Genomic DNA, 23,752 nt, shown 5'->3' on the forward strand with positions numbered 1-23,752 from the left:
CATCTCACTCTGCATGACCCTAATATCATAATTTGTGTGTTCTGGAGAATCACAGAACGGACGATCGTCCTTATTATTATCCCGTTTAAACCAATTATTTAAATGTGTTTGTTAAATTCGGGATCATGTAAGTTGCACTGACAGGTCCACACACTGCTTCCCCGCAGCGAGGCTCCCCCGCCCTCCTGCTGATAGTTGACGAGCGTCAAGCTCCTCAACCCCCCCCCCCCCGTTGATAATTCTCGATCGTTGGCAGGCTGATAACATTTTTTCTTTTTTTTAAATGGCACTTCATATCAAAAAGGTTGCCGACCCCTGGCTTAAATGTAAGGTGATCTAAACCTGTTTGACCCAAAGATATTCGGGATCAGTGGCGGCCGGCCCATAGGGGTGCTAGGGGCGCCGCCCAACCTCTTCCCACATGAAAAATAAAAATAAAAAATATATTAAAAAAAATATATTTAATTTTTTTTATTTTAATTTTTAATGAACAAGGTAAATATTATATAATTGGTATCAGTACAATCTATAATCTACAATAAAATATCGTTTAAAATTGTGTTACGATGTCTAAAGTTACTGATAAGTCACATGTTTCCTGCCTGGCCTTGCCATGTATCATTACCCTCTCTCTCTCTCGTCGTCTGGGCGCTAAGAGAGGAGCCCTCAACCAGTGCAGCAGCAGCCACTAGCAGCTGACTGTTGCTATCTTTAAACTATGCCGCCAAAACATAATTTCAGTCAATCAGCGTCGTCAAATCTGATGGTCACAGGGCGCCTACGTCAGCGCCCGGTGCAGCCTGTGAGTTGTTTGGACTCGTTTCCAAGGAGACAAAACAGGAAGCTGTCAATCACTCTGGAAGCTATCATTAGCAGCTAATGAAAACTCAGTTTTTGACATAAAAATTGAATTATGGTTTATCAATACTTTTTCAAAGTGACAGACACATTCGATTAACCTATGGATTAACCTTCAGCCGCGTTTTTCTCGTTTTTGATCAGAATAACAGCAAAAGGTGAGCATATCTCCGTGTTTTGCTACCTAAAGCTACGTCGTGTGATGTCTGTATTTGCTTCCCCTTTCGCAAGTTCTGATCGCTCAGTGATGATACTTATATTTCTAGAATCTGTGGAATCTCAGCTTGTTAGCATAAGCATGTTTGTGCATATCCGAGTCAGTACTAGTTGGACTTCTACCACCACAAGTAGGCTACTATGAACAGGGGCGGATCTAGACAAATATTCATTAAGTGGCAAGAGGGTGGCAGGAGAATTTCAGGGGTGGCATCCCCTGGCAGAAGTATCTGATTTAATCGCAGTCATATCAATTAATGTTAACTTGGAAAGCCACAATATTTATTTGAACTCAATAACATTTGGTGACATTATTGTGGCACATCAGTAAAGCCATAAATAGAAATATATAAGGTGGCAGACTTAATTTAATGAATTTTAACTGAACAATAACGGAATGAGTTTGTCTCACTCTTAGACCAGCAGGGGTACCAAATCTATGAAGACTGCTGCAATAAGTACATTCATTAACTGTCTCGTCGATGTTTGTCTAAATTAATATGATACTATTAACAATCATATTATTCCTATCAGCTGGCAATCACTGTTATGATTCACATATTCAGTGTTATTATTAAATAAAACATATTTTTTGGAGGAGTTCTCCTAAGCCCCAAGCCTGTTTTTCAGGTTTCAGGCTCGAAAATGATATTCCCAGAACAAATGACCATATCTTCCCTTCTAAAAGGGTTACATTAATAATATTTGTTCTCAAAGTAATGATAAACCTTTGAGTTGGATGTAGAAATCAATATCGATGTTTTTTATTTCAAAGAAAATTCAGATTGAACATGGTAAAAAACTGTAAATTATAGTGTCCGTACAAAAGATATATGTTGTACTTATAGTGAAAACTAACCTTGGATGATGGGTTAGTAGACTAAAAGCTTTAGGAATCCGAAGGACAATATATAATAAGTACCCTGTATCAAGATTGACGCAAAACAAGTGATATTTGATCTTTTTAGACAGATTTAGCAAAAAAAACCTCTTCTGGGGCCATTTGGGTGGATTTTCCTTATCTCTGGCCCCCCTTCTTCGATTTTGACATGTGACATCTCTTTCTGACCGTTAGAGCCAATAGAATCGAAGGGAAATCGTCCCGCACACACTCATGTTAAAAAGAAAAGGTGACGTCTTCCCGCATTCATTGAAGCTACAGAGCGTTGGAATTGCCTTTCCTACTATTTTAAAACGGAATTGCAGTTTTATTACTTATAGATTATCAGAACATTTCAAAGGCGACACAGACACATTGGATATTAACCTATGGATTAACTACATCATCGTTGTTATCGTTTTAATGCCATTGAAGACCAGTTTAGACCAGACAAAGACAGAGGTATTCTGATTCCCTCACCCTGTTCCAGTCCCGTCTCAAAACCCACCTCTTCAACTCTGCTTATCCTTAAACCCGCCCCTCCCCCCTCTGAACCAACATCCTCCTGACTGCTTTTCTGTTTTTGTTTTGTTTTGTTTTTTTGTTTTTGTTTGTGTTTTTGTTCTTGTTTTGTTTGTCGACCTGACTCATAATGTAAAGCGTCTTTGGGTCTAGAAAAGCGCTATATAAATCCCATTTATTATTATTATTAAAGGTAAGCCATGTTAGCGTTGTGGGCTACCTAGCGCCACTTGTTTTGATGTACGTTTTTGTTGATAACGAGTTTGTATCTTTCAGTGTTGAGGTGGGCACCGTTAGATTCTGTGTCTTTACGATCATAAACGATGTGTTGGATGTGCAGCTAGGATAAGTAATAAGGGAGCTAGGAGTGATTTTCGGTGCAGTAATAGGTTAGCATTTTTCGCTCTGGGCTAATTCAGAGGCTCACTGATAGCATTGTGTGTTTTTTTGGAAAAAATGAGTTTTTTCCCGTTATATGGATACAAAAATATTCATAGTTTATTAAATATTAAGGTTCCTAAGACTTTGTTTCCCTGCAAATGAGGGGGCCCGTGGGGCTTAAGAGGTTTTTAATGATGAATGTTCCTCAAGATGCTTGCTCACATCAAGTAATTACTATCATAAATCAAAATAATCAAAAGAAAAGTTCAGCGCCCCACAACTTCATTGCAAACACTTACAACCTTGACTTTACATCAGAAAGAACAAACATTAAACAAGTGACTAACTGCAACAGTTAGGGTTAAAACAATGTGTATTCAGCTAAAACATATACATCACTGCAGTTATTATCCAGTGGAAAGTCCTTACCTACTGGCCTAGTTAAATCAAAGTGGTTACTTTTTTTGGGCTGGGCAGTGTAGTTTTACACACCGTCTTATTTGACTTTCTCAGGACTTCAAACTGTTTTTTGGGGGCAGACCCCCACAAAGAAGAAAAATATATTTACACACGTAAGGTCATCGTCTTAACAGTTTATTATTCTCATCGAGTCATCTGTGAGCAGAGCATCAAGTTGGCATGCCTATAACAGCTGAATGTGGCGATTACCATCTTGTTCAGCAAAATGCCTCACAAACTTATTAAGATTTAAACCTATGGTGCATTTTGAATTAATGCTGAGTACAGCCTGAAGAACATATCGAGGATTAAAAAACGAATGTCACAACAGGACTTAGAAAAGCTTGTCCATGCTTTTATCTTTAGTAGACTCGACGACTACAATAGTGTATTCACAGGGCTGACAACAAAATCCATCAGAAATCTGCAGCTGATCCAGAACGCAGCTGCACGTGTCCTCACTAACATTAAAAGAGTGGATCACATCAGTCCGGTTCTGAAATCTCTACATTGGCTTCCAGTCGGCCAAATAATTGATTTTAAAGTACTATTGCTAGTTTTTAAATCATTACATGGTTGAGGACCAAAGTATATTGTTGAACTCCTACATAATTACGAGCCATCAAGGTGCCTCAGGTCTTCTGGGACGGGTCCGCTATCGGTTCCGAGAGTAAAAACAAAACATGGAGAGGCAGCATTTAGCTATTATGCCCCGACAATCTGGAACAAACTACCCAAATCATGCACGTCCGCAGAAACGCTTACTATTTTTAAATCGAGACTAAAAACATATCTCTTTGGCTGCTTTTATTTTATTGAGCTGCTCATATTCGCACTACAGTATGCCTTTTAAACATGTATTGTATACCTGTGGTGTTTATTTTTATTATCTTTGCTTTGTAATGCCTGTTGTAAAATGCCATTTTATGTGTTTTTACTGTATGTATTCCTAAAAAGTATTTTAAGTGTAAAGCACTTTGAATTGTCACGTACAGAAAAGTGCTATATAAATAAACTTGCCTTACCTTGCCTTGCAGCCGAACTTGACAGGCTCTTCTCTGTCATTGTAGACCGCAAATACCTCATTCCTTCCGTCTACTTGGATCCGAAATGCTTCTCATTTTGCGCTGTCCCCCGTTTAAATGAAATCGCCACCAATCATATTTTTAGGCTCGCGCCAGGGCCGGGGGAGGGGTTACAAGGCTCACGTCTTGTGCTGCATTCACTTGCACTCGGACATTAGAGATTTTCTCTCATAAATGTCCGATGAGCCACAACTTTTCTTTCAAAACAAAGCTGCCAACTGGGGTGGCAAGGCATTTTTCTGAGGTGGCAGCTGCCACCCCATGCCACCCTTTAGAACCGCCACTGACTATGAAGTCATTTTACTGTGTACTTTTTCAGTTATTCTCTGTCAAACTCCTGAAGCAGAAAATCATTTTATCTCTCATAAAATATGGCAGAAAACATGTAGTTTGACAGAGGATTAAAAGTGTAATCAGAGCCCTCTCATCTGAGCTCCACACACACACACACGCACACACACACGCACACACACACACACACGCACACGCACACACACACGCACACACACACGCACACACAGGAACGGGACATCCTCCTCAACCTGTCCGCCATTAATGCGTCAGAGGACGGGTACCTGAACCGTAGCGTCCAGCTAGCTTAGCCGCTAGCTTAGCGATAAATACACACAGCGTTGTATTCTCCCCCCCCCCCCTGTCGGCCCTAAAAGTTTCAGAGGGCGGATACCTGAGCTCCATAGCGTCCCGCTAATGTGAAACACACACACACACACAGCGTTAGTAGGACATTCTCCTACCCCTGTCGGCCCTAAAAGCTTCAGAGGGCGGATAGCTGGGCTCCGTAGCGTCCCACTAGCTTAGCCGCTAGCTAAAGGTAAACAAACATAGATGGGTACATAGAATATGAATAAATCGTCACCGATGTAGAGGATATATTTTTTTATTAACTTTGAACTCGGCCAAATGGAGTTTAATGCTTTGGGATTTAAGTTAGGCCACATAGTACGTGCATGAGTTTGAAAGTATAACGTGCTAGCCTGCTGTAATACATCATATAGTCAGGCACACATTTATGAGATTTAACAAGGGCCAATTATATTTCTTAAATAATATGTAGCCTATTCCCAGAGCATAATTCATGGGGCAACAAGGTGAGGTGTAAAATGTGTTACTATTATTACTATAGTGTTTGTAAAAGCATTACAATCCTAGAATTAATTAATTACATCAATAACAACATATTAAGCGTATTATGGAGTCAGATTTGGGTCAATGACCCAATCAATATATGTTTCTCACACTTTGGGGCGGAGCCACTGGACTTTGATTGACAGCTGCCAGGAAGCCCAGAGTGGCCAGGTTTGATAAATGCCTGAACTATCAATTCATTTGATATAAAAAAATGACACATTAATTCTAGGAGTGTAATGCTTTTACAAACACTATAGTAATAATATGCATTCATTATGACAATATCATACTATTACTATAGGAGTGTTTTATAGTGTGTTCAAAAAACAGCTACAGAAACACTATATTATACTCTTGTAGTACTATTTAAAATAATATAGTCTTAATACGGAAACACCAAAAAAAACCTACATTAGTACTTAATTAATAATAATATGCATTCACTATGACAATATCATGATATTACTAGGAGTGGTCTATAGTGTGTTTAAAAAACAACTATGAAACACTATATATATTATACTATAGTTATACTATTTAAAATAATATAGGAATACTACAAAGATCTAGATACATAGTATTACTAATGAAATATTATAGGGCTACTATAGCTAATAAAATGGCACTACAGAAAAAACTATAGTTATACGATAGCAGGTGAAAAATACTACAGAACACTACAAACTTACAATAGGACACTATACAACTCTTACAGTATACTATAGTAATACTATAGTTCATTTATAGTTAATTTCGTAAGAGGTGCATACAGCAGACAGTAGCTAGCAGTTTTCGACAGATACAGCCCACTCAAAAATATATTGTTTTATATAAAATGAATTTATATATATATATATATATATATATATTAGCTGTACACTTTACGAATATAATGTTTTTTTATGGGCATCTTTACCATTCAATCTCGTCCAACTGATATTGCTGCTGTCACGCCTCGGCTCTTGGTAGTTCAGGCATTTATCAAACCTGGCAACTCCAGGTTTCCTGTGCAGCTGTCAATCAAAGTCCAGTGGCTCCGCCCCAAAGTGTCAGAAACTTTTAACGCGCGCGCAGACAGACTCCGCGAGCGAGTGAGGCTGACACTCCCGTGAGCGAGCAAGAGGGCTGTCTCTGCTCGCGGGGGTTTAATCTGCGAGGGTGATTTCATGCGCGTGTAAAAGCACATTTTCCGCTCGTGAGTAGCTTGTTTTGCGCCCTAGAATATTGACCCAAATCTGACTCCATACAAATCACCAGAAGTCGTTTGCGAACCGGTGAACGAATCGGTGAACGAATCTTTAAAGTGAACTGAATCAAAAGATTTGTGTCCCCGAAGGGATTCGAAATGCACATCCCTAATTTCCACAGCCCCACCGAAAATATTTTCCACCAGCCGCCACTGTTCGGGATGATAGCTCGGAGAGGAAATTATAATGTTTAAAGCAAGGTTATATGTAAGGCGTGTTTCTCAAAGAAGAGAAGTAAATTCGTCTTCCTGGCAGTTTCAAAAGTCTCTCTGTTATTTCCTTGTGTTCCCTGCATAACAGGAGGGCAATATCACTCTCCCCTCGGAGTGAATATATCAGACATGAAATAGAATAACTCCCAACAATGCAACATTGCGTGCACTTCAAAGTTATTTGATCAGAGCAACCTTAAGTGAAACATTCTGTAGGCTGAATTGTGATGGCTTTGTTATGCTGGCTATAGGAAACGTAGAAAAAGAAAATGACTAAGAGAGAAAATGAATGAAAAAAGGCACTTGGCAGGGATGCAATGTCTATTCTGCTGAATTCTCATTGTGCCTGTGCATTAATAGTGTGTCCATTAAACGTCTACATATTTGGCTTTGATACCCTTCGGATGATTTTTTTGCTTGGGTTATCATGGTAATGCTCTTTGACAGAGCTGTAACACAAGGCGGACAGATCAAAAGGCATTTTCTTTTCTTTTCATCTCTCAAGCTCTCAGCCAAGCCTTCATTGAGCGGGCGAAAGAGGGAGGGACAGACAGCAGTAGAAAAACAGACAGGGCGGCTGACAGGCAGGTAGTGGAACAGCCCACAGTCATGGATTGTAAATATCTGGGACATTGCTCATCAACTCATTAATTTCTCCCCTCATGCAGGAGGAGTTCTTCCATTAGCTCATACATAAGTATTTTGGATAGTGACTTGCAGATGATTAATTCACTCACATCTATCGGCCGCCTCTGATTGTATGAGTGTTCTTCTCTTGTGAAGTTTTCTTCTCGTCTTTCATCTCGCAACACTGTACTGTGATGGATACAGACTGTAAGTGCCAGTATGTAAGTGTGTGTGTGTGTGTGTGTGTGTGTGTGTGTGTGTGTGTGTGTGTGTGTGTGTGTGTGTGTGTGTGTGTGTGTGTGTGTGTGTGTGTGTGTGTGTGTGTGTGTGTGTGTGTGTGTGTGTGTGTGTGTGTGTGTATTTGAGGCCCCTGCTGATTCAGGCGGCCAAGGCACTTGTTAATGTATGTACCAGCAATGCTCTAGCTTTCAATGTGCCCCTATTGATATCTGGCAGGTAAAGGAGGAAAATAATATATAAGGACTGAGTTGGCCACATATAATATGAAAAACTCTGTGGTCAACCAAAGAAAATCTTGGTTGACTAAAATTCCTGCCCCCCTGCCCATTGTCAAAAAAGAACGAGCATTCAAAGCAAGGGATGATGCCGACATGCAGTGACTAACCCTTTTAAAAAGTGATTTATGGCAAGTATGGCAGGAAACAAAGACGATTGTCAGACCAATAAGAATTTGGTCATTAGAGCATATCGACCAACTTATTGATAGGCCAATAAGAAAATGTCAGCCATAGTAATAATATAGAACATTTTTGGGAAAATTAAGTAAAACCATTACACAATTAGATATCTACACGAGTACGTATCTAATTCAGAGAAAGAATAGAGCTTAATAGTGTGTTTGTCTGTTTGCGGTGTGGTGATGAGGCCCATGATCGTAGCTGCTCATGCTAGCTTGTCTCAGCTAAAGGTGGAACGGAGATTTGGTGCGTGGAGTTCAACTCTGAACCTATCTGGGGTCAGAGTTCAATTTCACGCACCAAATCTCCATTTCACTTACATATGTACATAAAACATGTGTGCTTTTAAAATTTTATATTCAATATTGTCATTTAAAAATTAAAATGTATTCAATAATTTTTTTAGACGGAGCTCCATGGTGACTTGTGCTATTTTTAGAACATGCACGCGGGCGACCAATTTCCCCCCTGCGGGCGACTTAGTGCCCGCGGGCACCGCGTTGGCTACCCCTGGTATAAGGTAACCTTACTCCAATCAAAAAACAAGCAGGAAATAAACGACTTCCCTTAAATAGTCCTTTTATCCAAATAGTTATCTAACTTAACTAACATCTCTAAACCCAGTGACTCATAACATAACAGTGACTCTTGACATGTTATAGTCTTCGACCATAATTAACAGCAATACAATTAATACAACCATAGCAGACATGTATATCCAGAATATGAATTCCCTCTGTTTGTCTTCATGAAAATTGGAAGTTATGATTGTTGTCAGTTAATAGCTAATAGTTTTACTTATTTTTTGGTTGAATATTGAACAATTTGTACCATTTATGCATAAGCCAAGTGTCCCTTCATTTTAACAAAACTTAGGACCCCAGAAGGAAATGTTATCTTATGTATTCTTTGACTTTTATTTGTCTGTTTTTCAGTGGAACAAAATGTTCTAGTATTCCTCCACAGTTCCTCCCATTGTTAAATTTAGGGTACAACCAATCCGACTGACCTGCAGCTCTGCCCTGCAGTGGCAGCTTCCAGATCTTTACGATCAGGGGACTTAACAATAATAAAAGAGCTTTGCAAGTGGCTTCTGTTTCAGAAGAATGAAACCCCTCACCACCCATTGACCTTCCTGAAAGACCCCATAAACTTAATCCCCAGGCAAATAATTGAATCTTGACCTGGCTATTATTATCTCCCTCTAACCGCTCCACTCTCAAGGAAGCTGACCTTGTAACAGCCTTGGGGCCTCCCTCTGGTCCCCCCCACACTAAAGGACAGAAACACATGTGCACAAACACATTCGTTCTGGTACAACGCAGACACAGACAATGCGTTAATTCAGTGTTTACATACAGTACACCAAACTCTTTCACCAGGGAAGAGTTCCTAAACATTAGAGAAACAACTTCAGCGGATTACTTTCCCGCTTTTCTCTGTTCTTCTGTGGAATTATTATTGGACATTCTTGAGCACTGAAACTCCACAGGAGAGGGAAGCGGGCCAGGACATAGTGCGCCTCCGGAGCCGCGGACTTCGCACGCCGCTACCAGGAATATTTCTCTCCAACGTGCGTTCCAAAGGCATTAAACTGGACGAGCTTCAGCTACTAGTAAGTAGAAACAGAGAGTTTTCTTCATCTTGTGTTTTGTACTTCACTGAGACCTGGCTGTGTGGATCGATTCCGGAATTGGCGATGCAGCTGGGAGGCTTCCAGCTGTTCAGAGCGGATCTCTGGCAAATCAAAAGGTGGAGGAATATGTTTTTACACTAACAGTGGCTGGTGCAACGATGTGACAGTGATTCTGCAGCACTGTTCTCCCACTCTGGAAACTTTTATCATCAACTGCAAACCCTTCTATTCCCCCCCGAGTTTTCTTCATTCATTCTGGTCGGTGTTTATATCCCACCGCATGCAAACGTGCAGGAGGCGCAGCGCACACTCGCCGACCATATACTGTGTGTCGATAGATGTCTGGCCGTCGATGAGCGCCCTGTCGCCCTACTCAGATTGGTGTGTCCTGCACCGTCGCGTTTTTTCAGCCGTGCCGACATGTTGAATCGGCCGCGGAGCCTGCGGAGGCTGTCGGCAAAACAAATCACTCTGATTGGCTGTTCAGCTTAGCGAAACACTATTTGTACAGTACTTAAGTAAATGTACTTTCTTACTGTCCACAATCTGTCAAGAAGTGTTTTAATGTTGTAGCTGCTCAAGATGGTTTTTTAAAAATGTTTTAAAAATATAATGTTAGTAGTTAAACCAATAATAATGCTACGGCTGCAACTGACAGTTATGTAGGCCCATTTTTTCATTTTTTTTAACGCTGTGTGATTAAAATAATAAACACAAATAGCAGGATAGGCACACATATTTGCTATATACCTTGCCCCACTGAAAAGGCACTGCACCAATACTGTTAAAATATTGGCATAGTTCATCCCTGTGCTGCTTGGCTCGAGCTGTAGCTTGTAGCTATTTGTTGTTTGTATCCTTACCAGCAGGCGGCGGTAGTGTGTATTCGTCATTCAAAAGAGGCAACAACGGGAAGACAGACTGCGTGATACACCGAGAGAAGAAGAACAGACTGCGTGATATAAACAAACAACAAATAGCGTTCCATTTTCACTCTACAGCGAGAAGCTCATGGGGCTTTCCCGAACCTGTGTCGAGAGCTGGAGTTAAATGAAATCTCAGATTTGCCTTCTTAATCGTTTGATTGGGTCCCTCACTTCCGTTTCGCTTCTCATGCACTGATTCGCTAAGCTGAACAGCCAATCAGAGTGATTTATTTTGCCGACGGCCATTAGCCAACAGCCTACCGATTCAACAAATCGGCCCGGTGTGCCCGGGCCTTAAGACAGACCACAAACGACAAGCCGAAAGCCTTACTCTCCATGAGCGACTGACGCCTTGCAAACGATCTGAATCAGTTCTATTGTAGATTTGAAGACAAAGAGTTCAGTCCCAACACCTCCCAATAGCTTCAGTCTCACACCTCCACGTCCCCCTACCCTTCAGTGTCCCACTCTCCAACACCACTGACACATCAAATTCTCTCTCGATCAATGAAAGGGATGTAAACAGACTTTTCCGAAAACTCTAGCAGAAAAGCGGCTGGCCCTGACAATGTCCCCCCCTCCACCCTGAAGCTCTGTGCTGATCAGCTGTCTCCTGTGTTTACAGACATCTTCAACACCTCACTGGAAACATGCCACATCCCAGCATGCATCAAAACCTCCACCATCATCCTGGTTCCCAAGAAATCAAGGATCACAGGATTAAATTACTACAGACCCGTCGCCCTGACCTCTGTGGTTATGAAGTCCTTTGAGCGCCTTGTCCTGTCCAACATCAAATCCATCACAGCTCCCCTCCTGGAACCCCTGCAGTTCAACCACAGAGCCAACAGGTCTGTGGACAACGCTGTCAATATGGCCCTTCACTTCCTCCTCCAGCGCCTGGACACAGTAGGAACCTACGCCAGGATCTTGTTTGTGGACTGCAGTTCCGCCTTCAACACAATCATCCTCTGCTGAAAGACAAGCTCTCCCAGCTGCACGTGCCCGACTCCACCTGCAGGTGGATCACAGACTTCCTGTCTAACAGGAAGCAGCACGTGAGGCTGGGGAGACACGTCATTGACGCCCGGACCATCAGGTTCCCCTCAAGGCTGCGTTCTTTCCCCTCTGCTCTTCTCCCTGTACACCAACAGCTGCACCTCCAGTCACCAGTCTCTCAAGCTCCTGAAGTTCGCAGACGACACCACCCTCATCGGACTCATCTCTGGTGGGGACGAGTCTGCCTACAGGTGGGAGATGGACCATCTGGTGACCTGGTCAACAGCTGGAGCTCAACGCTCTAAAGACAGTGGAGTTGTGGACTTTAGGAAGAACCCAGCTCCACCTGCCCCCATCACTCTGTGTGACTCCCCAGTAACTGCTGAGGAGTCTTTCCGCTTCCTGGGCACTATCATCGCCCAGGACCTCAAATGGGAGCAGAACATCTGCTCCCTCATCAAAAAAGCACAGTCGAGGATGTTATTCCTGAGACAGCTGAAGAAATGTAACCTGCCAAAGACAATGATGGTGAACTTCTACACCTCCATCATGGAGTCCATCCTCACCTCCTCCATCACCATCTGGTACGCTGCAGCCACAGCCAAGGATAAGGGCAGGCTGCAGCGTGTCATCCGCTCTGCAGAGAAGGTGATCGGCTGTAATCTGCCATCCCTCCACAACCTGCACGCCTCCAGAACCCTGAGGCGGGCAGGGAAGATAGTGGCCGACCCCTCCCACCCTGGACACAAACTGTTCACCCCCCTCCCCTCTGGCAGGAGGCTGCGCTCCATCAGGATCAAAACCTCTAGCCACCTGAACAGTTTCTACCGGCCTCTTAGAAAAGGCCCAGTCCCCCCACTGACACTTTATCTCAGCCACAACGTAGACTCTATACACATTACATTAATGCGCACAATGTTCAAATACTGCTTACTGCAGTTTTTCATATTTTATATTCTATAACTCATTGCATTCCATTTCGCTGTAAATTACTGCTTCATTTTATTGCTATTTAGTTATTTAGTTCAATATATTTAACTACATTTTATTACAGTGTCCTTAAAGATTTTTTGTTTTATATTAGATTTTTTGTTTTATATTTTATGTATGCACCATGAAATCAGGTCAAATTATGTATGTGACAAACACACTTCTTTGTACACATACAAGCAAACTAACACAACCCCCTAGAGGCAGATCGAATGCAGGATTAAATTATAAATAACATGGTACAAGGTGACAATGATGCCCAATGACAGATGATATACTGTACACTAATACCAACCCATACACACAGTTTGTCGAGATGGGTGGGGAACGCTATAGTCTACCAGTGGGTGGTAAAAGCTGTGTCTAAAACGATCTTGCAGACCCATGACTGCAGGGAGAATGAAATCACACCTGGCACAGCCTTTCCACTGGTCAGGCGTTCACACACACACACACAAATGCGCACATACTGACTTTTTACACAATTAAAAAAGTACATTGGAGTCGTCAAAGTACACTTGCCAAATGTCTTTCACATTCACACGAACACGCATTAGACACCATACAGTATGCACGTCTTCTGGTGGCCATGGTCTTCTGGCTTTTGTAATTAATTTAAATTCTCTTCACTCCTGAGGGACCGAGGGAGTGCATGTCTGAGGTCTCTCAAGAAACATAAAGGGAAAAGCAATAAATGTGGGGAAAGTGCAGTTTAGGCCTCTTGCACAACATTGTCTGCTCTTTGTACTGTGAGCACATTAATATAAAACTACACACATATATACTATACATATCAGATCAACCATAAGCTTGACTTCAGTCAGACAACTCACAAGTTTCTTAATATGTTTATTATAAGCAGCATATAATTTGAGTTTGGTATCTAGGCCCGGGCCTCATCACTCCACAGATTTAGAAAGAACATTGAGTGATGATTAGATAACTATCCCCCGAGACTACAGGTGGAAGCTGGGGTAGAAGCTGGGGTGATGGTGGGGCAGGCGAGCAGCAGCAACATGAAACACAGAAGCAGCAGCAGCATTAGCGAGGCAGAGGCAGGAAGACCTGGCAGCTTAAATAGAGCGGCATGTTTAGGAGAATGTGTTTGGTTGGTTGTAAGGGGGACGAGGTGCGTCACATGTTACAACCCAGTCTCATGGCATTTCGTGTTCACCAACACAATTTTTAATCTATTGATTCGTGTTCACCAACACGATTTTCTCCTTTTTTTCGTGTTGCACAGCACGATTTTAAAAGCAATGTATTTCTACTGGTAATGTGTTTCGTGCCTGCAGCACGTCTTTTTCTCTGGTCGGGTCGTGGAAGACCGGAAGCTGTGTGGTTCATAAAAACATGTTCTTACTCAATATCAAGCCACAATTATTGCTTTTATTTTAAATCGTATAATTTCGGACTTTTGTTGCCATCTGTGAGGAAAATAAATGGGGCTCAGAGCCTCAGAATACTGAAATCTGTATTTTTAAATCTTTCCTTCTAATTTGTTATTCTTTTCAAAATAACACACTTTTATTTACTCACCAATAACACACAATTATCCTTGCTTTTATTTATTGGTTTAATTCCATAATCTCTGGCTTTTTTGGCGTCCGTCAGGAACTGAATTTCAAAATAAAAATAACCGGAAACAGACGTAGGCCTCTAGGAGTTTAGGATGGCCGAAGACACTACACTACCCATAATCCCCAGCTATCGTTTAGGACTACAGTCCCCGTGATTAATTTTCAAGCGCTGGGATTGGATGTTGGAGTGGCAGTGCGCCAAGGTTACGCCGAGCGTCAAACAGCTGTTTGAAATGGAACAAAACCACGCTAGACTATCCAAAACTGGAATCGAACGCCCCCCCCCAGAACTACACATGCTGGCTATTGTGTTTCGCAAAATGTTCCATGGGACGTCTCCACTGAACGTTTTCGTTTTTCCCACAATTAGAAGTTGCCAGTATTAAACACATTGGTGTTATCAAATGTAAAACATATAATTAATAAATGGGTGAAAATCGCTTGTGTCCATAATGCGCAGCATTAATATATACCCACGTGACAGCTCATTGTTACTTTGTAATTCTACTCCACAATACAGATGTTAACCTGATTGCCAAGTGCCAACAATCAGGAGAGATATTTGATAGTTGGTGCTTGAGAAGACTTAAACATTTATCTGCAATTGACATGAATGGAAACGAATAATAAAGTATATTCATTACTCGTTATTCTCTACTAATAGTTAATTAAAGACTGTATATTATGGCTATTTTGCACATCCCTTTCAAGATTTCAAGATTTTCAAAGGTTATTGACTTATCATATACACAAGTTATTGAGCCGTTTCCGCTCTACATCCTGAACTCCTCCCTTCGATGCAATGCACTTCCGTTTTGGCGGACTGGGTTTGTTTTGCTAGCTAGCTCCGTTGTGCCGACAAAGCACTGATATCGCAGAGACAAAGAGGATATAACAATTACAACATGAAGAAAAGTGGTTCGGGAACTACGTGTGCGGTAGTTGGTTGCAATCACTCGAGAAAGCACCTGAACGAGTGGTTAGATAGAGAGTGCTACGACCACAAACCAGCACCCAGCCATGTTGTTCATTAAATACAGATAAACACAACAAATACTGCATGCATTGTATTTTTTAATATTATATATGAATATTTTCATAGTGATGTAATTGTGTGGGCTGCTTTTATATTTTAATTTGTAATACCTGTTAGGATTAAACATGTGATCTTTCTTGTTGAAGCCATTTCTTTAGTTTCCTCTCAACAATTAATTCATTCAGTGTTATTTATGTACAGTATGAGCTTAATATGAATGATGAACTGTGTTAAAAGAAATTGTAGCACTCTAAGGAACATATGAAATGCAATAATGCAATAACAGTGCAATAATGAAATTAAATTACATCAAACTTTATTTTCACTCAAACAGTACAGGCACATATGATATATTGCACAGCATAAAGAGATCATGTAAATTGTGCATTATGTAAACAACAGACAACTGTTGGCTCCTGTGGGCATGACCTAAATAAGGCAGTTTATTTTGGTTTTAAAATGCTGAGATATTTACTGCAGAACTGTAACCTTCCCTCAACAAAATCGTCAACAATTTTCGTGAGCATGTGGGCAAAGTAGAATGTGCGCAGCCTTATGATATGCCTTCAGACTGTCCATTGCTTTTCCATCTATTGCCATGGATTGAACGAAGTAGGAGCAAATTTTGCTGTACGTTATGCTGGGCCACGTCGTCATGTTATCCTCCCAGTTTTGCACTGAATTCGGGTGGGGGAGAGTAACGCCATCTCCAGTCAAAGAAGTAGAATCGTGTTCCCAAGCTAGCATCACTGTTAGCATCGAAATCGCTGTGTTTACACCAGTGCCCGTCTGACTGTTTACACCGGTTTACACCGACAGACGCTGTGCAAAAGACTTCCGGCGGAAATGAAGTGCATTTGTGTAGGGTTATGGCGCTACCCGTGTTTTGGCGCGTAAACTTGTCTATACACAACTACGGTGTATGCAATGAAGGAAAATCTTGGGTCACAGGTTCCTCAACAGCACATTACAAGACATGTATCAATATGTGTTTGTACCTCCACCATTAAACTGTCATATTCTGCACATTTCTTATACTATCTACATACATAAGAGTATAATATCAGATAAAATAAGTGCTTCAACATAGTTAACATTGCAGGAAAGCAATATATTAGACGTTAAGCACTTTGTCAGGCTTAATATTTATCTGTAGATACCCCCAAAGTGTTTTTCTTATTTAAAAGAGGACCTTAATCTAAAGTATTATTTAATGTTTAAATAAAGGTTAATTCGTTTTTCTGTTTTGCACATCCTCCTATTAATATCTTTGTTCATCCTGCTCTAAACTGTTTTATTGTAGAGATCACTTACAGTATCTTCTTGATTTTTTATATTCTATATTTCTATCATTGACCTTCTACTTTCCCCCTATGAAAGTATGTACTCTTAATATTTTTTTAATCAAATATAACACATAAAAACAATAATTAAATAACGTGCTTTAACCACTAGGCGGTGCACACAAGGTACACACAGCTATAATAACTTTGTATTATTAGTGTAGGACACTTATGTATGTACAACATCTGAAGATGTGTAATTTTATTCATGTTTTCACATAATTTTATAGCATATTGCTATACTATTTCAGACTCAGTATTTACATTCTTATATTCAAAGAAATTCAAAGTCCTTTTATATCAGCTGTGCACCGTTATGGTGTAAATATAACCTATCTACGAATTAGATCAAATATAAAAGTCAGCCGAATTAAGGTTGATACTGCAAGGAGACGTATTGTGTGAAGAGAAATTGAAGATGTTGTTTAATTGTTGATATATTCATGGTCCACGTCAAGTATTCAGTTTCGGCGGCATTTCTTCCAGTTTTTCCAAAGGTCTTCTCATCAGGGCTCTATAAATAAAGAACTACGGCAGATCTGTAATATGTAATGCAGCCGAACCGTGTATTACAATGCCGTTATGTGATGACTTTCAAAGAGAAAAGCAAGAACACTCGGAATTAAGTATTCTTTTATTCTTTTAAAATGTTTTCCGGATTTCATATCATATAAACACCAAATCCCAGCATGCATTGCGGCTAAACCATCCAATCAGCGAGCTTAAACCATAGCTGAGGATCTTGGGTAATCGCTCGAAATGCCTACGTCTGTTTCCGGTTATTTTTATTTTGAAATTCAGTTCCTGAAGGACGCCAAAAAAGCCCGAGATTATGGAATTAAACCAATAAATAAAAGCAAGGATAATTGTGTGTTATTGGTGAGTAAATAACAGTGTGTTATTTTGAAAATAATAACAAATTAGAAGAAAAAAAGGTTTAAAAAATACAGATTTCAGTGTTTTGAGGCTCTGAGCCCTATTTATTTTCCTCACAGACGGAAACAAAAGTCCGAAATTATACGATTTAAAATAAAAGCAATAATTGTGGCTTGATATTGGGTAAGAACATGTTTTTATGAACCACACAGCTTCCGGTCTTCCACGACCCGACCGGAGAAAAAGACGTGCTGCAGGCACAAAACACATTACCAGTAGAAATACATTGCTTTTAAAATCGTGCTGTGCAACACGAAAAAAAGGGGAAAATCGTGTTGGTGAACACGAATCAATAGATTAAAAATCGTGTTGGTGAACACGAAATGCCATGAGACTGGGTTGCATGTTAATGTATGATTGGTGCTCGAGTTGACTGCAGTAGCTCCATGCGATTCCATTGGACAATAGTAATGCATCATGCAGACGAGAAACAACCAAGCTAGCAGTGTCATTAGTTACCATACTTACATACCAGTTTATTTATTCACTAATATTTACATACATTTTCAAAAGCAGCTTTACATTCTTAATGCTGACCCGACAATGTATAATAATTGTGTTATTTGGGTGTTATGTACTACTTTCTGAGATGGCTAATTCAGTGTGCAATACATCCGAACGCAATGGTATGGTTTCTATGATCTTCGCTATATAAACAGTCAGTCGCAACTTCTGCCCTGTAAATTGGTTAAGTTGATGGCTTAGAAAATCTTTTGCTGACCTTCTGCCAAATAGGGTGGTCAGTCCAAACCATGATAAAAAGACTTACGCCTGTATTGGCTAGCCAGCACCTAAATGGTGGACCACCTTGACTTCCATAAATGGTATTGTAAGAAATTATAGAGATGTGAAGAGGTATTGACTACATAGGGAAAGGACTTTAGCTTCTGTGTAAGTATTCAGAAAGAAAGTGGTGTTTGAAAGTTAGAAATGGAAATGAAAAACACGGTTCTAGCCTGGCTGTTTCTGGTAGTTCATTTAACCTGAGCAGCCAGCCCTAGGAAGGCCTTGTTCAGGGACGTAACCCAATAATCCAAGGAGCTTACTTCCAGGACTATGAGCTGATTAGCTACCATGTGAGATGTTTCTCGAAGAACCACAATGAGCATATCACTTGAATCCATGCTGTACTGCAAAAATAGCCCCAAGAAAGCAAGAGGCAAAAGAGTCTTCTTTGATGAAATGGAAACTGTACTCTCAGCCATAAAGAAAATCTCTCCGATAGGTAGGAACTGGGCACAGCTCATTACCCGTTTAATAGCACCCCTACTGCGAAGCATGGCGGTGGCAGCGTCATACTGTGGAGGGGAGCAGAAGGCAATGGGAGACATGTAAGGATAGGGGTAACAATTAAGGGAACCAAATAGACACATTTTATCAGAGAACTTGCCTCTGGGTGCCAAAAACATGGATGAGACACTTGTGTTCTTACAGCCAAATCGGTGCTGGAAAATTGCTCCGGAACGGGGCTGCCAAACCCTTGTAGCCACTTTTTAAAGGACCAAATTGAAATCAAGTGAACAATCTGTGTTGTGGTTTCATAATGTGATTGAGCTTTAGCTTGCTACTGGGATTTGAGGGTTTTTGTACAGAGGATCATGTTAGAACTAAAGAAAATGACTTGTTGTTCCTAATGGTCTGTCTGTTGGTTGGTTGGTGGTCAACTAGTTGCATATAATGGATGAATTGGTGCAAAAGGTTGTCCTACATTTATGGACCAGGAGATCTATTCCTTTCCTCTTTCTCTGGAATCAACTGAGTTTTGTCCTAAGTTAAATGTTTTCACTGCTATTGGATCGAAGGCCATTATATTTAACGTTATCCATGGTGTATCTATTGTGCAGGGAAGATGATACCCATTGGTTATTGTTGATTCAACTACTTCCTATAGAGCTACCCGCACATCTACTTAGAAGTCTAGTAAAATAGCACCATCTGCTTGATGGATTTGCACTGCATTTACTACAGATATTCATGGTCCTAAGAGGTTAAAGCAGATGCTGGTGATCCTTTGACTATTCACTTAATGCCATAATGAGGATGACATTTTTGGTTATTGGATGCATGTCTTGACAACATTTTGATAGATTGATACCAACGACAGTCATGGGTTCCGAACAATCCAGCCTGATAACTGAGTGATCGTCTGACTTTTCCTTTAGTGCCACCAGCAGATTAATATTACCAAGTAATGTCGTACAATAATGTTTTACCTTTCGTAAGCGTTTTTGGTTCCCTGATTTATTTATCTTATGTCATTGTCAGGTTTAAATAGGTATATCCTCGTAGTATCTGTTTTCAGGCATTTGTTGATACTGGATTTCTACTCTCCCAACCCTAGTCCAAACTTGAATTGGTCAAATATTTGGTTTATCAATGAAATTCAGTGTTTTTAGTCAGGGTGTCCCTGATCAAGATACAACAAGATACATAGTTTGATCTGATTGGTCAAGTATTTATTGCTATTGTCCACTGATCTTCAAATCATGTATTTTATTAGTTTTATTAATAGTTTTGCTCACTGATACAACCCTTTTTAAATGTTATCTATAAAAAAAGGGAAACCTGGTAGTGCTAGGTGTGTGCCACAATATGCAATAGCTGTGAACATAAATAAATTATTTCTTTGGAGACCATATAGCCAAAAACGAATTATTCATTTATTTCATTACCACATGTTGTGACCTTGTTACATTAATGATTACATTTATTTTTGACATTTACCCTAAAAAACTGAATTTAAGTTTAATGCTAAGACCTTTATAGTGTGAAAGAAAATGACGGCTTTCTTTTTTATCGGTTATACACTCAATGACAAAAACACACATATAGGGATTCATAGAACAAATTAATGTAGTTACTGTATGCATATGGACGTATAACATATGCCTCTAGTATGACCTCTATTGCCATTAGAAACATAGAAACCATTACAATGACAGCTATTTATTTCACTTACTGGGTGGCCATATTTGTTTTTTATGATTCATGTGTTCAATCTATAATTTGGTATACTTATAAACTGTTGAAATAGAAACAAAAACTGACCAATGGAGAAAAATGGAAGTCATATACGTTAGTGTACGGCAGGCCTACTGTGTATATCATTATCCAATATTGTCATCAATCTTCCATTACCCTGATTTATCCACCCAAGGTATCATTGGCGGACAAACTATAGCTAAAAATACAAATGAGACTACCCAAGAAGCAACAAATGGCTTACTAGCCTCTGTAAATATTTTAGGACCATTATTTGTTGCAACTTTAGAGTTGGGCTTCAAGTGTGAGCAGAAGATTTATGAATACATTTACAGCACATGCTCAGAGGATTAGAAATATCCTTCAAAGTTAAAGCTCGAAGCTGGTGTAGAAAAACATAATGGATGTTTGTGCATGATGGAGAATTTTCACTTTGTAGCACAGGCTGGGTAATCATAAACCACAGCACAAGACATGCAAAACAAATACACCAACAAATCATTGTATCGTGGAACTGGAGTGCAGTTCAGAGCAGAAAATGCATTAATAATTCTCTTAGCATTTAGGAATTATAGGCTAATGATGGGCTAGTAACAAGTGCTTGTGGGGTCATTGTTTATAAGCACCCAGATTATATAGTAGGGCTGTAAATGAATACAAATGCATTATTTACACAAGACCAGAGGCAATCTCAAAAGATATAATCAGCATCTACATTTTTAAAACATTTTTTCTACCTGTCAAATATTTGACAAAATGTGCCACAAAAGTCACACCACTTCTTCTTGTAGTCGTAACCACAGACTATATAAAAAGTGGACGTGGACACAACATGAGATGGCGGAGCAAAGTACAACTGAATGCTTAACAAGATATTTATGGCGACCAACACTTTACAATTAACTTTTAATGAACTCAAAACACAATGTGAAGTTGTAAGACTTAAAGACAGAGAGCACCAAGTCTGAAAAACTAGTATGTCAGTCAAAAGGTAGCCACACCCTCAAGCTAATGCTACTTTATTAATTTCTTTACTCTACATTGGAACATCATTTACAAAATGAATCCTGTATTGTAGAAGACTTGAAACTGACAATTGAGACCATAAACTTCCATGGACTTATTATGCAACCAATAGGCGCTTTCACACTTTTCCCAGGAATAGTTACGATAATTCCTGGGATTTTGCGTTCACACCAAAAAGTGGAAAACTAAAACTTTTTGTTTTGGGTACCTTTTCACTACTTTTTAGTCCCTGCTAGAGAGGAGGGACTTTCCTGGGGAGATAAAGGTTCCGATTTCTGATTGGCTGGGCGATTTGCAAGCCACGCCCCGTAAAACTCTGAACAGTTTTTGTGAAGCCGCCATTTTATTTGCTCGTATTAGCATTAGCCCAGCGCACCAACGGAGAGGGACTCATTTATGGCAACACAAAAGAAAACATGGGAGCGGTGGAGTGATGAGGAGGTGTCGGTGCTTCTGGCGATTTACTCGGAAGGCTTCAGTAGAAGCTGCTGGGAGTCCCAGCAGCTTCTACTGAAGCCAGTCCCAAACTCCGGGGATTTCCGACCGGGGACTTCGGGTGGCAGTATACGCCGCAAAGTTGTTTTGCGGCATGCCAGTAAAAAGTGACGTCAGCGGCTCCCTCAGGGACTTATTCCGGTGTGAACGCAATTTACTAGATAGTTCTAGGAAATAAAAGTTCCGGGGAAAAGTTCTGCAAACTATTCCTGGGAAAAGTACTTGGTGTGAAAGCGCCTATTGGAGTCGCCCCCTTCTGGAAAGCAAGTTTAAGGCACTTCCACATTGGACACAGAGCCTCATGGTCATAACTCAGTTAAATTAAAATATACACTGCTAGAATTAGTGGAACTCTCTTTTTACATTTGTGTCAAGATCACAATGTCTATTTAGCCCGAGAGCACAAGAACGTCAGCATGTTAGCATTGCCATTCTGAACATGTTAGCATGGTAACATTTAGCTTGCAGTAGTCCAAATTAGCTGCAGGCATGGCGGTGGATTATTATTACGTTGGTGAAATAAAATATTAAAGATGGTAGCTTTGTGTTTTACCCCAATTGTCTTGTGATTTATTATTATATATTAACTAAAAGGCCGATTATAGAGACCAGACAAATGCAAATACCAAAAAACCTAATTTCACAAAGTTATCAATTATAATTTTGTATCTGCCCTGTCATTCACTAAACCTTTCCCTCATGTTTCATAAAATTGTTTCAATCGTTTGTGAGAACCGTGCCATTCAAATTATTATTAACTTATTGGCTGAGGCAATAATATGCTGTGTGTCATTGAGTGATTCAAATATACAAACAATGAATGTACAAAGAAACACTGTTACACGTCGTCATAAACCTTTCGACTAAACTCATTCATCTTTTTTATCTTTGATTTGATTGAATCCTCCTTTGGAGAATGTGGTGCTTTCAGTGAGTAATCATTGCCTACCCGGAGACTGTCAGCTAAGTGAAAATTGAAAGTTGCATGGAATCACATATCAGTGACATTCACATGGACATTAACAGAACAATAAGAACTCATAATGTAGTCAACACTTCATAAAAAATGTACATACATCATCGTGTCCGGCACATCATGAATGTCCTTGTCTTTCAACCTTTCAAATAGGATTCTCTAAAATAACCTATGTAATAATAGCCTGTCCAAGAAAAATGATTGGTGCTACAGCATTAATGGATAGATATTGCAATTGAATTACGCAGAAAAGGACGACATTATATTTCTTTTGTGAGGTAGGAATCACTTAATTCTTTTTGGCTGCTGGTCATTTAATTCCGTCCAACACGGAAAGAGGAAATTATTTAATTATCTAAAATATGACACGTAACTGAACTGAGATCATTCCCGGAATAATTCCAAGAAGACAGGGCTGCTCTTTTTTCACTCCTCAGATAGCATGGAAATGTATATTATTTATTGCTCTGTAAAAAGAAAAGACAAACACGTG

The 23,752-nt window shown here is 40.0% G+C and overlaps 1 long non-coding RNA gene across 1 annotated transcript in view; it reads left to right on the top strand.

The window, feature by feature from the left end:
* Positions 1-2,273: 2,273 nt before the first annotated feature.
* Positions 2,274-23,752, top strand: part of LOC307017215 — a 219,949-nt gene continuing 198,470 nt past the window's right edge. The window contains exon 1 of the long non-coding RNA XR_013802073.1: positions 2,274-2,416. This is a non-coding gene — a long non-coding RNA (uncharacterized lncRNA). The remainder of the gene's footprint in view (positions 2,417-23,752) is intronic.

Source organism: Notothenia rossii (assembly GCF_949606895.1).
Source record: "Notothenia rossii genome assembly, chromosome: 8".
Lineage (NCBI taxonomy): Eukaryota > Metazoa > Chordata > Actinopteri > Perciformes > Nototheniidae > Notothenia > Notothenia rossii.